The sequence below is a fragment of the Larus michahellis genome, chromosome 3 (genome assembly GCF_964199755.1).
Source record: "Larus michahellis chromosome 3, bLarMic1.1, whole genome shotgun sequence".
NCBI classification, from domain to species: domain Eukaryota; kingdom Metazoa; phylum Chordata; class Aves; order Charadriiformes; family Laridae; genus Larus; species Larus michahellis.
Window position 1 is genome coordinate 30,808,837 of NC_133898.1, and position 14,993 is coordinate 30,823,829.

Here is a 14,993-nt window from a genome sequence, read left to right on the forward strand (position 1 = left end):
CAGACACAGCTAATGAACCTCACTGCTTTTAGTGTTAAGCACACATTGACTTTCCAGCCCAAAAGGTTTGGGCAATTCATGCTCATTTGACCTTGCACCATGTGAGTTGTATCCCTCTCTGTTGCTGACATCAGTGATGTCATTTTTTTAATGGGGGAAATATTTCATATTCTTTTGTGGATGTTGTCTGCCTGGATCTTTAAGTTCCCCTGATCACCTTGAGGCTGCCTTTGCATATTCAAATTCCTGTTTCCTGATCTTTGAATGCCAGGCGTGTGTCTGATACTCCAGGTGACTACACTGATACAAGGGGTTAAGTCTTCCCTATCTAACCAAAAGTGCAACTTTTGATGTCTTCAAGAATCACATCTGTCCATCAGAGCCACGTGGTGGTCTCTAATCATTTTGCTTTTTGCCTTCAATTTTTCTTCCTCTCTTTGCCAGGCAATGACTCACCTTCAGTTTACGATGTCAATTTTGATAGCCCCTAGGTGTAAGATATTGCATTTGCTCTGTGGAACTGTTGTAAAATCTCAAGGTCAGGTACATTCTCCTCTATGATACCCAGATCCTCTTTGCTGCGGACAGGGCTTCACCAAGTTTTGCCCTCAGCATGTTAGTCAGTACGTTCTTCCCCCCCAAAAATGACACCACCTGCATAACAGCACCAGAACAGCACTCCTGAATTTGTAAAAACGTTCCCACAACACTGCAGCCGAGTTATGGCCACTAAGGGTCAGCAGAGCTTGTATTTTGCTGCAGTTTTGTGGTTTCTGGTCAACAGGGTGAAGTTGGTTGGTATAGGCAGCAGGCCCTCTAGGTGGCTGCATAACACAAAGTGCGCACGCAGCAGTGGTACTGCGGCTGCAAAAAGGGAAAAGGTAGAACAAGTTAAAGCTTTTACATCAGATTATACTGAAAAGGACATCTTTGTCATTAGTAATGTGGTGACATCCAGGAGCCCAAGCATCCTTTGTGACCAGGTGAGCAGCTACCCTTCCACAAAGGTCGCTGCCAAGCCCATGGAGCAGGGACACTGACAAACTCTGACAGCAGTCCCAGCCGGAATATCTCACTGCCTGGACTTCTACATCAGATGATTTTTTTTTTTTTCTCCCAAGCTTATTCAAATAATTTTGTATAGTAAAATGTGACAAGAATCTCAATGTATGACTTTTCAAGACAAGCTGTAAACTAAGCTGCTGAGCATCACTGGCACAAACACCTGCACATCGACATGGCCCTCACCATTTTAGATGGCACAAATAAAAAGCAAGTCCTGCTGCTGCTATAGTGACTGACAGGCAGCAGAGGATCCTGAGAGGAAAAGAAACAACTAGAAAAGTGGCAGCAGAAAGCCCCACTTCTCATCTATCAGCAAGGAGGTAGGTTTTTTAAAGGTCACTTGCCCCATGACCCAGCAGCTGCACAGTCCTGGCAGCCTCTTCAAGGTATCTGCCCTTTGGGAAGAAAGTGGTATGATGCTGAGTACACGTGCAGCAGGTTTCTCCAAGGCCAAAAAAAAGCAATTCACCTTGGGCAGAATGACTATTTGTGATGGTAGAGGTGTTTCTCTGGGACAAATTCAGAGTATCGCTTCTGATTGAATGGCGGCAGAGTGCAGAGGCAGCAACCTGCCAAAGAGGTCCATGTCCATCTTCACTACTGGAAGCCAGCAGGAAGGCATCCAGTCCCCACCATGGCCTTGATGAACAGTGGAGGGTGCAGTGCCAGCCTCTTGCAGATCAGTTCAAGCATCACTAGAATAGAGTCCATCTCTAGCAGATGTTCATATCCGCTTTTTTAATTTCCATCTCTTCTGAAGCTGGTATAGCACCTTGTTGGTGTGTTGGGTTTTGACTGTAAAGTTCAAATGCCATTTGGTGAGAGTCTCCCTTTGTTATGTGATCAGATACAGATGTGATCATCAGAAACTTAAGCACACAGTTCCAGAATCAAGCAGGGCAGAGGTAGCAGGAGGCCTTTTAAACAGGCCCTTCTGTGCAAGTTCTTCTGAGATGGGCTTCTTTCAGAACTCTTCATTTCTAGGGCCTCATCATAGCCATGGGGACAGGGCAGGGTGGGGCCATAAAAGGCAACGAGGTGGGCGACTGAGGCATTCTGCAGCTGGGAAAGTAAACCAAAGCTTGCGGTTTTGGGGAAACCCTTTTTTTTCAACTTGTCATTTGTTTCACATGCGGTTAAGAAGTTAAAATGAGTATTTATGAATCCAGCAGTGGCATCCTCAGGCAGGCTAAAGCATAGGGCTTCTCACAGCTTTTCTGAATATAAAGCCCCCCTGGGAACTACAAGCAGCGCCCTAGAGCTTTCCCTCACAGGTTGATATCTGAATGACGGGACACGATCGGCACCCACTGAGAGTCTGCAGATTAGAAGTTCAGCAGCAGACAGGATATATTTAGAAGAAATTACAAGTATGACAAGAAATCTCCACATAGCAAAACAGCAGTATTTAAATGGAGAGAGTCAGAAATATAAAAGGTGTGGTATTTACAAAGAGAGCCAAGTGAGTCCTCCAATAGCCAAGTTAAATATGACACAACTGAGGTTAACGGGAACCCTCCCTCTGGAGATCTCAGGCACAGAGTTATGAACTCTAGGGAGACAACATGCAAGTTTGCCCCTTTTGTCTTGTTTGTCTTGTCTTAATGAAAAGCGAACATTACACTAAGTTGGTCAGCATTGCAGATAGCCCCGTCTTTACAGGTTCCTCTCTCGTCTGACCCCCAACCCTGAAACTGGTTCTTTGTGAAGTGCCAAGCATTTTTTTTCCCCATCAACGTTAGCTGTATCCATGTAGACATTGTTTATAAAGAGATACTTACAAAGGCAGAGCCAGTATTGCTGTGCACGCAGATATAATAATTTTCCTGGCTTCCTTTTAATGAATCCCTTGCATCTTTGAGAACTTGTTTCATGCTCTGAGGCTGGAAAATTACCATCATGCTTCTGACTGGGGATTCATAAAATTACGTTTGGAAAAAATACATTAAATTAATACGGTATTGTAACTAAGCAGCTAACTGTTAGATTCATGCTGAACATCTCAGAGGCTTCCTCGTCAATACACTACCTGCTTTGCTTAACTAAAGCCCTGAAAACCACGGCTCCTTGTCTGAGCCTTTTAGTAGGTTTCTTTACTGATTACCCATTCTTCCCTCCCATGAAAGCAGTATTGTAAGCAAAGTCATACAGCCTTACTCTCACCATGGATGTAGAGTCCACTTGTGTACAGTTACCGTAGCTGGGGTGAGGTTCAACTGTGCTACCTTGATCATGTCTGAGACTTAGGTAATCATGCTTGAGTCTTAGTTTCTAAGTAGTCAGCTATTAAACACAAAGGTGGGGTTTTTTGCTTTTCCCCACGATATTACTTAGAAGTTGTCTAGCTTTAAGTATGAAATGAGGGAAGTTAAGGGGATGGTGAGTCAACTCCTACATACCTTGGCCATCATATTGAAATCTTCCATGATTTCTAGCGAGGAAGTGGATAATCCACGACTGGAGTATTTAAACACCTCAGTACTTCAGTATCTCAGGCATCCTCGGGCAGAACGGATGGTCCAGTCCAAACACGGGAGAAGGGATTCTTAAAAAAAAAATCACTACTTCAGGTATTACTTTTCTTACCATTTTTAAGTAATAGTGGAGTGAAATTCAGACTAAAGGCCAGATCACAGCCAGTTTACTCAACTATAATTTACATTATTACAAACAATCGCAAGACTCCCACCTGACCTCCAACAGCGCAAGCAGCTGACAAAATGGAAGTGATCCAAAAGGTGTTTTGAATTTAGTTATACCGAACTTGTAAATCAGATACAAATCTCATTCTATCATACAAGATTATACACATTTTTTTCAGTGGCATAAGAAATGACTCCTATCTGTGCACATCTATATTTAATCCATAGTTATATTCCTGAAAACATTGCCTTTTTAATCAGTTCAGTGAATGGAATAGATGTAGCAAAAAAATACATCTCAGATTACTATATGATAATTGACAAAAAATATTCAGACAGAATGGTCTCTCTCCCTGCCTACTGAGCACATTTTCTAAACTCTCCACCTCTGCACATTGCTTCGCTATATGAACAGCCAGTAAAGGATCATTTCAGCTACAACAACCACCTGTATTTTATGCATTTATCCCTTACTTCCTATTGTTCACCATATCTTTGTGACAGAGTGGGAATATGTTCCAGGTTGGTTATTTCTATTTGGTGGAATGTTGTTTGTTGGGGTTTTTTTTTGTCTTTTGTTGTCTATGAAACGAAGAGGACTCAGTGGAACTGACTGTTCACAACATCACAAATGGAGCCAATACAGCCCCGTCCAGACAGAACCAGCAGAGGACTCAGAAACTTCTCCCTCATAGCAATCAGGCAAAGATACACACCTCAGTCTTTAATGTCAACTCTCTGGAAGAAATATTGTTTCTTAAAAACATTTCTAAAAGGACTGTATACATTTTGATATCTTTTATGAATGGATTTTGCTACATCCTAGCTTCACAAGCAATGCCAATATTTTCCTTATTATTCAGGCTGCCCTCTCTTCAGGGACTTTTTGTTCCATAACTGTGGGGCCTAGTCAATGATGCCTTAATTGTCAATTGTTCCTTCTACGCTCTGCCACATGGATATTAGAAAGTCACTGAATACTAAAGTCAGTGCAAGTATATTCGTGGCCACAGTCATGTGTGCTCCTGGGCTACCTGGTGCATTTGTGGCCTTGTGGCTGCAGGGTCCCTTTTCCTTTACACATATGCACATTTAGATCAGTCTGCACCTGTCTCCACATTGTATTGCAAATAAAAATTTTACAGCTGGTTTCCTATTTGAGAACATGGATGACATCTTAAGAACTAGGCTAACATATTATTACTGATCAGGAGGAGCCTTCCTCTAAGGATATTTCAGAAAACAAATGATTTTGTATGTTTTATCTGAGAAGCTTTCTTGCTTTGTGCATTGACTTCCTCCTAATTTGTCTCCATTTTATGTTTCACCTTTCCTTGGAGAGAGCGTAGTACTCCAGGATGGGCTTCCAAGTCACAAAAAACTGACTTCAGGATGCAGACATCTTCTATTTTGCTTCTGTATTTATGTAAACAGGCCGTAAATGTATATAAACAACAAGAAGTGCTCTGTCATACGTGAAGCATTTTGTAGATTGTTCTTGAAATTATGCCTTTCAATAGGAAAAAGAACTCAAAAAATCTCTTTGTGCCTGTGCAAAATGCCAGTGACACCTCACCCTTTGCAGATGATCTCTTCATATAACGGTGCTAAAATATTAGCAAAAATTGCATTTAACTTATAAATATTTACAGCTATTTGAAATGCCAAAATTTTGCTCTGCAACTAGCACAAATCAACTGAGTAACATTGTGTACAGTAAAAAAGTGGGTCACTGCCAACAGTGGCTTATAACTGCAACATGATTTGCAAATACATCAAATTGCTGCCTCAGGACAAGGTGCTGCTTTCAGTGCACAATGTCTTCATTGACTACTGTAGCTTTGGAATAGGTTTCAAACCTCACATCTACCCTGAACTGCCATAATCTTCCTGCCTTAATGAGAAGAGGACTCACCTCTTTAAAACACTGCCTTGACATGGAAAATGAACTGAGTAAGGACCAGCCCATCCAAATGATGCAAGCCCTACAAGATCATCCTCTAGGCTGCCTGTAGGAGACAACTGAGAGTCACCATCTCTGGACAGTGGTTTACACAGCTGAATCAATGGAGATTTAGTGTAAAAATACAAAAACAATTGTATGGAAGACTGAAAAACCAGAAAAATGCTTTCCCTCATGAGTGTCCCAGATACAGGTACAGCCCCACACTTTTTTCTCTTTTTGGCCCCAAGTATCCTGCTTTTTTTTTTTTTTTTTTGTCAGGTGATAGCCCTTCCAAGGAAAAGTAGAGAGCCCTCTTTGCCCATCATGTTGTTTTTCCATGAGCTCTCTTCTGTTATGGAGACAGGTGGAAACTCTGAGGCTGACGAGAATACAAGATCTGTCTCTATAGAATCACAGAATGGCTCAGGTTAGAAGGGACCTTAAAGATCATCTAGTCCCAACCCCCCTGCCATGGGCAGGGACACCTCACACCAGACCAGGTTGCTCAGAGCCCCATCCTGAGGTGTGCTCTGAGCTTTAGGTTGTGTCAGAGGGGGGCTAACCATTTGTATTTTAAATAGAAAGTGATGATGGCCACCTTGAGGGTGTGGAGAACGGGACCTGCTCTGGCTGCTGAGGCAAGCATACTCCTGGCAGCCCTCAGGGAGCGCAGAGGGACAGTCACCGAACTCAGAGACGCCCTAAAAGTTTTCACAGCACTGCCTAGGACACAGGGAGCCTGCATAAGAGATAAAGCAGAGCTCCAGGTGCCTGAAGATATTTGGGGTCTAACAGGGAAATGTTAGAGCATTTCAACACCACTGGCATTAAGTGGTTTTAGGTGGCAGTGTTTGGTTAGGTACCTCCAGTTTACCCAATTTCTGTTTTAGATGACGGTCCTTATTTGGAATTAGCCCGTCATTTAACTGATTCTTCACAGCCTTTTCTCCAGAGGGAGTTTTTAGAGGAAGGGTCAGACTAGCCTCAGACGGGCTCAACTAGCCTCATCATTCAGAAATACAGCCCATACACAGAGAACAAAGCTAAAAAATAAAGGTCTTCCATTCCGCTCATGGTTGAAATTGCTTTTTGTTTTCAAGCGTGGTCTTTGAGAAAACTCTGCCTTCTAATGCTATCTTTTGCTACTCACTTGGTTCTGCTCCAGACTTGCTGCCACCTGATCTGCGGCTACTTTGCAACACAAAAGCCAGCCACTTGATCTGCAGGATTGCTGCTGACCTACACTCGGAGGCGACTGCACGCCCGGTACAACTCTCCACTGAGCCGTCAGTTTGTTTTCAGCTGAAACATTCTGTGGACATTTTGAGTAAAATATTCTGAACGGTATCTCTCTTCACCATTTCTATTGCAACATTCTTGCCACAAGGAAACAGTGGGGAGCATTTTTGGTTTCCACTTTCTGTATCTTTTTCTAAGGAAATGCTATTGTAGATTGTTCTAAAAACAGTTGTAGGTCCTGCAGTATGACTTAAGCATTTAATCTGCCCCGATTACTTTCTAACAGAGTGCAGAACACCATTCTTACGAGCTGCTTATATTAAACCTCACACTTAAAATGGACTTATCATCAAAATGTTTTCCCAGCATTAATTTTCTAGCATCTCGTAAAATTATTCAAAGTGATACTATCAACATTTTACAGATAAAGAAGCTGAGGTGAAGAGATCAAGTGGTTTATGCAAAGCCTTGGAGAGAATCACAGAGCCAGGACTGGGAGTTTCAGGTTTTGTCTTGTGCTCAGAACAATACTTCATGCGTCCCTTCTAAAGACTAACTATTGCCAATAATAGTCTGACTTTATCATCCTTCAAGGCATGCTGCAAGGCACGTTTGCTTTCCAGATCTGAGAGAAACTGAGAGTATGGCCCTGGTAAGAAAGCCAACAAGCCTTCAGCTACTGGGTTATTAATGCCTGGGCGACGCCTGCTCTTGGAGTAATCTATTTGGATAATTGTGTTTTAAGAATGTGCTGGGAAGTGCTTTGAGAAAGCATCCTTTTTAACTAACGAATGTTTACAGGAATAAATACGTTAAAATAATGCATCAGTATTCTTCACATCAATAGCTACTCTCATTTTTGTCCATTTTCTGAAACGGGGGGAATCAACAGAAAAGAGGCAGATGAAACAACTGTAAGTATGATACATACCTTCTTGAAGGGCATAAATGAAGAAATTGCTAAGTTATTATAGCTTGAAAGCAAGTAATTTTTTTTGGTATTTTCTGAAGAGGGGAGAAAATAGGTAGAGAAGTATGATATTATGGTAAAAACTGCTTTGGGAGGGTAGTTATGTTCCCCTTCTGAGATGGCTGCTCTCTGTGATTCCTCAAAACATTATTGTAAAGATGAAAAACATTCACTACAACCTCAGAAGAATTTAGAAATTTGCACGTTTCAACAGGATAAATGTGACCTATTAGCGAAGAATACTTTTCAACAGTAATTTTCAACAAATTGGTTTGTTTTCCACTACTGTATAACATCGGTGTCTTTTCCTTTTCATTAGAACTAGTCAATTTTTAAGGCTCTGAGTAGAAAAAAAAAAAAAACACACCACAACGGAAGAAGAACATAATTGTTAAAAGCAGCTTAAGTGCACACAGCACAATTTTTGATCATTTTCTACTCTGATACCATTTTTATTCTTGGTATTGCTCTTTCTGTGGAAGAAACCTGCAAAATCCTGTTTACTACTAATATCTTTTTCTAGTGTCTTCTGTGAATCTCAGATGTTTAGTCACAAACTGTGCAGGAGCAAATGTTGTCCGTTTCCAAATGACCTTTTTTGACTCCCATTCAAAAGTCTGCAGTCACTTAAACCTCGCCTGCTTGACAGTGCACACACCCACACAAACAGGACATTGTTCTCCATTCATCATGCTTGAAAACCATGTCTGAACTTGTGTGTTAAAAAAAAAAAAATAAAATCATGTGGACTTAGCTGTGGGATACATATTTCTTTGGTATGGCCTGCAGCATATTTTTTGTTAACAGCACAAAGAATAGGTGCAGTGCAGTTTTAGAAATTAGGGCAGGATAACACCACTTTCCCAGGGCTGCTCTTTTCTAACATTGTTTTAGGAGTTGGCTGACAGCACGTATTGGCCATGTAGCGATTCAAGTGTCCAGATGAGAGAATCTCAAAGTGCCAGAGTCTCTAATACCTTACTTACAGTAGCTGTATTAGAAAATTAGATTAAGTCAGCCTGAAAAAAAGTATGTGGATCACAAGGAAAAGCAATGATTCCAGTTTTGATGGATTACACTAGCTGTAACACAGAAAAAATCACAAAGGACACGTCAGCAGTCCATGGATCCAGATCTGGTACCCACAGAGACAAACTCCGAGGCCGGGAGTAGAACGAGCTACTGAGAAGTCCTGCAGCTGAGGGAGAGCAGATAGCAGGAGCCAGCAGCAGCAGGACAGGAAAGCATGATTAAAACATTGACATGTTGTTCAGGGGACTTCAGTGAAACTGGTACAAGCACCATTTAGTCTTAGAGCTGCCCTCATGTAACTGGTATAAGCCTACAAGCACTGTACCACCAGAACTGGATATGATCCTCTCTGGGACATTTTCTGCCCCTCAGTAACACTTTGTCAGGCAAACAGGCCTGGAGAAGTACACAACCATTCCCTACTTCAGCCTACACTTCTCCAGATGAATTACTTGCCAGCTAAGACAAGTTTTTCCTAGGTATGAGAGGGAAGTTTTTTTCACATGTTCAGGTAGGAACAACATGCAGGTTGAAATTACACCATTTCATATATATAAATAGATCTGCTAAGCGTGGAGCTGCTTTCCTTCCTTTGGACAGACACTCCTTAACTAAGGAAAAGTTATTTCTTCGCCTGGCAGCCAGGAGGTGTGTTTCATCAGGCACACCTATATGATGGGCTTCCAGGAATGATGAAATTACTCTTTGAGACAAAAAGTCCTGGTTCATAATGGTCCAAAGGAGCCTCGTTAGACCCTGTCTACCTTCTTAAGGGAGTTCACTTTTCAATGGCATAGTACCAAACCAATTTGATTTTCAAGGTATTAAACTGCTCTCTATCCTCTGTAGGAGGTAACCCACCTTCACCCAGCAGTCTGTTCTCCCTTGGATATCAACACACACTGCTCTCACAGGGAAATCGGCACTGCGTGTACACAGCTACTGAGGAGAGCATTATCATCCAGTTTCACCCCGATACACACACTATACCCAAAACATGTGGTCCTACTGCAAAAAATGAGAGCAAAAGGCTTGTGTGGCTACTAGGGACCTTTTAGTCTCCAGGTCCGAAAAATCATTCGAATTAATGGAATTTGAGAGCGTGCTCAAGTGGTTTGCTGAATAGGACTGATTTGCTCAGTTGAGACTTCTGTCTTTGAGGAAAGAGTCAATGCTACCAGCCCAGCTCTCCCAGGCAGCCTTACAATAACAAAACACAGAGTGTGTTCATTAAGTAAGAACATGAAAATACCACCAGGTGAGTAACCAGATTGCAGTTTCAATAGCGTTTTCATCACAAACATTGTGAATTTTTTTTTTAATTATTATGAAAAGCTCTTTGACAGCGTAATTTTAAGTAAATCATTCTCTACAAAGCTTTTTTATTTATTCTTTACAATTTCCATCATCGGATATTAGCCTCTTCAAAGGAAGTGCAACTTGTCAGAAAAAAATGCCTCTTTCAGAATTTAATGAGAACATTTATTCTTTCTTTTCTCTGAAGAGGATTATAATGTGATGGGTGAAATACAGAGAATTAGTCCCATTGGAGAGTAAACTCCAAACAATATTTTCTCTTTTCACAATCTGAACTGGGTGAACAGGATTTGGCTTTGGTTCATCAACCAAGAAAATTATTAATTAACTCTAATTGCAAAATCTTTATCCTGGTAGATGTGCGAACCTTAAAACACCCAAACTGGCTTTCAGATCCCCAGATCTGCTTCTAAAAAACAGGTTATAAAAATTCTCCTTTCCCTATTTGGTTCTGGATATCATCGTTATTTTACAGACAAAATATTCAGGGCTCAAACCAGCTGCATGGCTGGATAGGCAAGTTACTCCCTCCGTATGTGAAATGTCACTTGAATAGTCTGCAAAAGGGTTTTTAGCACCCACAAATTCAGATGCTCAGTTGGTATAAACCTGCACAGCATGGCAGACGTGAACTAGCTAATGCTTTTGTCCTTTAATCTCAGAATCCCTAAATTAGGCATAACACGGCCAAGCGATCACAACAGACCAAGGATGCAAAAAGGCGCAGCTACAATAAAGAAGAAAGCAGAAGAGGGGCTCCTCACACTGTTTTTTTCAGTACGTTTGTTTTTCATTAAGAGCAAATTGTTTAAAGTGCCGAGAGGATTTTTTCAGGGCACAATCTGTGGGAAGGGGTGGAGCTGTTCAGGAGAAGGGACAAAGCAAAAACGGAGGCTAAGGTGGTCAAGCATCACTGGCACAAAGGGAAGAAGACACGATGGGTGTCAGCGTAAAATGAGTTGTTGAGGGCTGGAAAACCAGCTGATCAGCTCTGCAGAAGGGAACTGATCTCCACATCAGGGCGCTCATGTTATCTCAGCTTACAGCTACATTTGTACAAAGTTTTTGCTGGCTTTCGAGGCCTCTGGTAAGTCATCTAGTGTAATCAGGTGGGATTTCAGATACCCTCTCCCACTGCTCATCAGACTGATGAGGCTGACGTGACACAAGCAGCACACAGCCACAGATACCTGTGACACTATCCAGAGCCCTTCCACGCAGGCCTTTGGGAAAGGGCTGGGCAAACTACACAGGAATTTCTGAGTCTCGTTGTCCTGATTCACAGTCCAGGACTCAGTGCCAGACTTCCAGGCTTGTCTGGCTCCCAAAGAAACCTCTGTCATCCTTGGTTTATGTTGAAGTAATCTACAACAAAATGTGGTAATAGATATTTTTCACAGTGGGTATTAATGTGGAAAAATATCTGGGTAGGGTATTAGTCCCCTGGGAAATTATATTCTGGTCATTATATTCCTGAGATGGTCCCATTTTGTTATCAGACTTTGGGCCCTTTGCCTTAAGCCTGCAGAGGCTGGTTATAATGTGACAAAAGATGACTTTTGTCTCGCTCATCCCCCAAGAAATCAGAAACCAAACAACTTTCTACTCCCAGTTCTACAGGACAGGGGGCTGGGAAAGTGAGTGTGTTTCAAGATAGCTGCTCATTTCCCTCTGTGAGTGGAAACTAATTGCTGCAACCACAGAATACAGAATGAAAGGGAAGCAAGACATAAAAATGCAGGCAGTAACAGTCCTGGCTGCTAAATTGACAGAATTATATTATCTGTCTGCGAGACCATACTGAAAACTTGCTGTATTCCAAATCATACTCTTTTTTATGATGGGTTGAGGCAGCATCTTGCTTTGGTTTTCCACCACAAACGTCAAAAAATAAATGATTTAAACCAGATGTATGATATTTGTGCACATTTTAGGGCAGCTCCGATTTAGCAGATGCCTTGTATTAATAATATACAGTTGTGACAGGAAATGTGGTTTAGGTTCCTGGAAAAACATAAAAGCTAATTCCATTACTCCATTTCATGGTGCTTTTCCTCAAATGCTAAACTGGTTTTGATTATACTGAAACCTTATAGTGAGAAAACTTTGTCAAGAGTATTAACTTATCGGTGCTTATCCTCCTTCCTACACGTCTCCTCCTGCTGACCTACATTCTGGGCTACCTGCGAACAAGCCTAAAACACACAGACAAAATTGTCCTACAAGAACCGGTAACATTGCAGAGCTCTTTTACTAAGACTATTTCAATTATTATTTTTCCGTAGAGATACCGTGTTCTGCTTCCCGTTCTCTTTTTATTCTGCCTGAATAAAAGCATTCAAGCCTCTTTCAGTTTAACAAAACATTTCAACAACAACAACCCCCCAAAACCTCTTACCCATAGTAACTAGACAAATCATGGTAATTGATCTCTAGAGGGAGTTTATTAAAAGCCTAAGCACAAACACTTTCCAGAACACTGCTGTAATGAGCATGAACTCAAACAAATGCTCAGTTTGCTATCTGCAGTTCGTCACTCGATACATTTTGAGCAACTGACTTGAAAAGGTTTTTTTCAGGAAAAGGGAAACACATTCTGGTGGAGTAAGAAGTGAATTCACTTCAACTACGTTTGTCTTCAATACCAGAAAATCTTTGCAGCTTATGGACCATTGTATGTAAACAAAAGTTATAATAAGAATATATTACCTCCAATGTATCTAAATACATACATTTTCACCAGTAAACCTCAATAAAGCCCCAAATTCAAGAGCATTAGCCTAATGATTAGCAAGCCATTTTATAGCCAAAGAAGGATAAAATGTTTAATTGATACCTGACAGTAGAAAAGGATAATCCAGACAACAAGAAGCAACAAAACAACCCACACCACAAACACAGACAAACACCTACAGCTAATATTGTGTTTGGAGCAAAAGCAAATGTCTGGAGGTGAATTACAAAATTAGAAAAAGCTGAGTTTAATAAGAGCTTAACTGAGCTGCCCACAATGGAAAGAAAGTGCTTTGAGGTTTCACAGGGCTCAACCCTCCCCTCCAAAAATCTCTCCATCAGGGTATCAAATGACAGCACACTTAACCAATGAAAAACTAATCAGAAGCATTACATCAAGCTTTCATTATTTCATCATGGTACAGCGACACAACACTGGGATCTTCTGAAAACTGGTGTGTCATTCCCACCCCCCACCGAGGTATCACATCCACGTGCAGATTTGTCCTTACCCCCTCAGCACTGCAGTATGTGTCATGGCACAGCTGATTCCCATCAGCCTTTTGGTTTGTTGTGGGATCTTAAAAGGTTCCAGCATTGTAGTTTTGGGTTTGACCTGCACCTTAGCCTAGGCGTTACGTGAACAAATGTGTGAGACACCCTCAACAAACCCAAAGCTAGCTTTAGAAATCTGGGGATGAATCTACTGTGCAGCTGATCACTTTTCAGATGTGGCCATGGTAGTCCTCACAACAGTAATATTTGGAAATATCATTTGAATCACATCAGGAATTATGTTTACATACATTTTGGTTCAGGCAGATTAAGAAATGTTTACTGTTACTTTTATTGCATGCTTTTACTAATCTATAATAATCAATAATAGTTTTCTGAATCATTCGGAAGATTTTCCTCTGCAAACCACACTTCCTATTATCTATCTTGTAGCACCTGAAAGTGCAGCAAGTAATTTCACAAGTAAATGAGAGTCACGCTTTCTGCTACGAAGAGCTTTCAGTCTAAAAGGGAATGCCAATAGCTGAGGAGTACAATTTAAGCTTGCTCAAACTGAGTAGTAGAAAACGAACTAAATCGATGATTATTTTTTTCTGAAAAATGTACCCTGAAGTCCCTGCTGAGGCCACAGCTGTTTAAAAAAAAAACAAATATATATATATATGTGTGTGTGTGTGTGCGCGCGCTTATTCAAGAATTCTGCTCTACTGCTTCATACCAGAGCAGTAAACAGCAACAATGTCCCTTAACTATCCTTCTGCAGGTCTGCATCAATACAGATCATAACAGAGCCCTGGATCTTGTACCCAACTTGAAATCATATGGTAAAAACCCAAAGATTCTTAGGATAAGCAATTAATGGAATTAAATGTACTAAACAATGTCTTAATTCTGACTGTAAACGTTGCAGAGGAAGATGATATCAGATACTGGAGAAACAAATGGACAAAAGTTGAAACTGGAAAAACTTAGGTAACGAACTGCAAATTAGAAGCTGTGAGGATAGTTATCCCTTGGGTCAACCCTCTGCATTACTGGGACATGCACCACGACCTGAAGTCCTTAAAGAAAGATTGAATTGCTTCCTTGAGCGTACACTGTCAGTCGACTACAAGACAGCTTTCACCAGGAAATCCTGGTAAAGTTCTGTAGTCTGTGTAATGCAGATGATTAGACTAAATCATTGCACGGCTCAAGTCTGGTCTTGAACTACATGAAATACCAAAAAATGATGGTATTTAAACATCCAGGGAAAAGCAAAGTATTTTGCATTAAAAAAAAATAGAAAACACTGGTGGAAAGGAAGGCAGTACTTCTGCAGAGCCATGGCTTTGCCTAGTCAAGTCTTGAAAAGTTCCAAGGAAGCAGATTTCAGCACCTCTGTGGGTAACCTATTCCAGAGATACAATACCCTCCTAGTGGAGTTTTTCCTAACGTGCCATCTGAAAAATGATATTCCAAATAGCAACAGATTTAATTAATTCAGTAATAAAAGCCTCCGAGAAAGAAGCTAGGAAAATCTAAATGAGTGTTT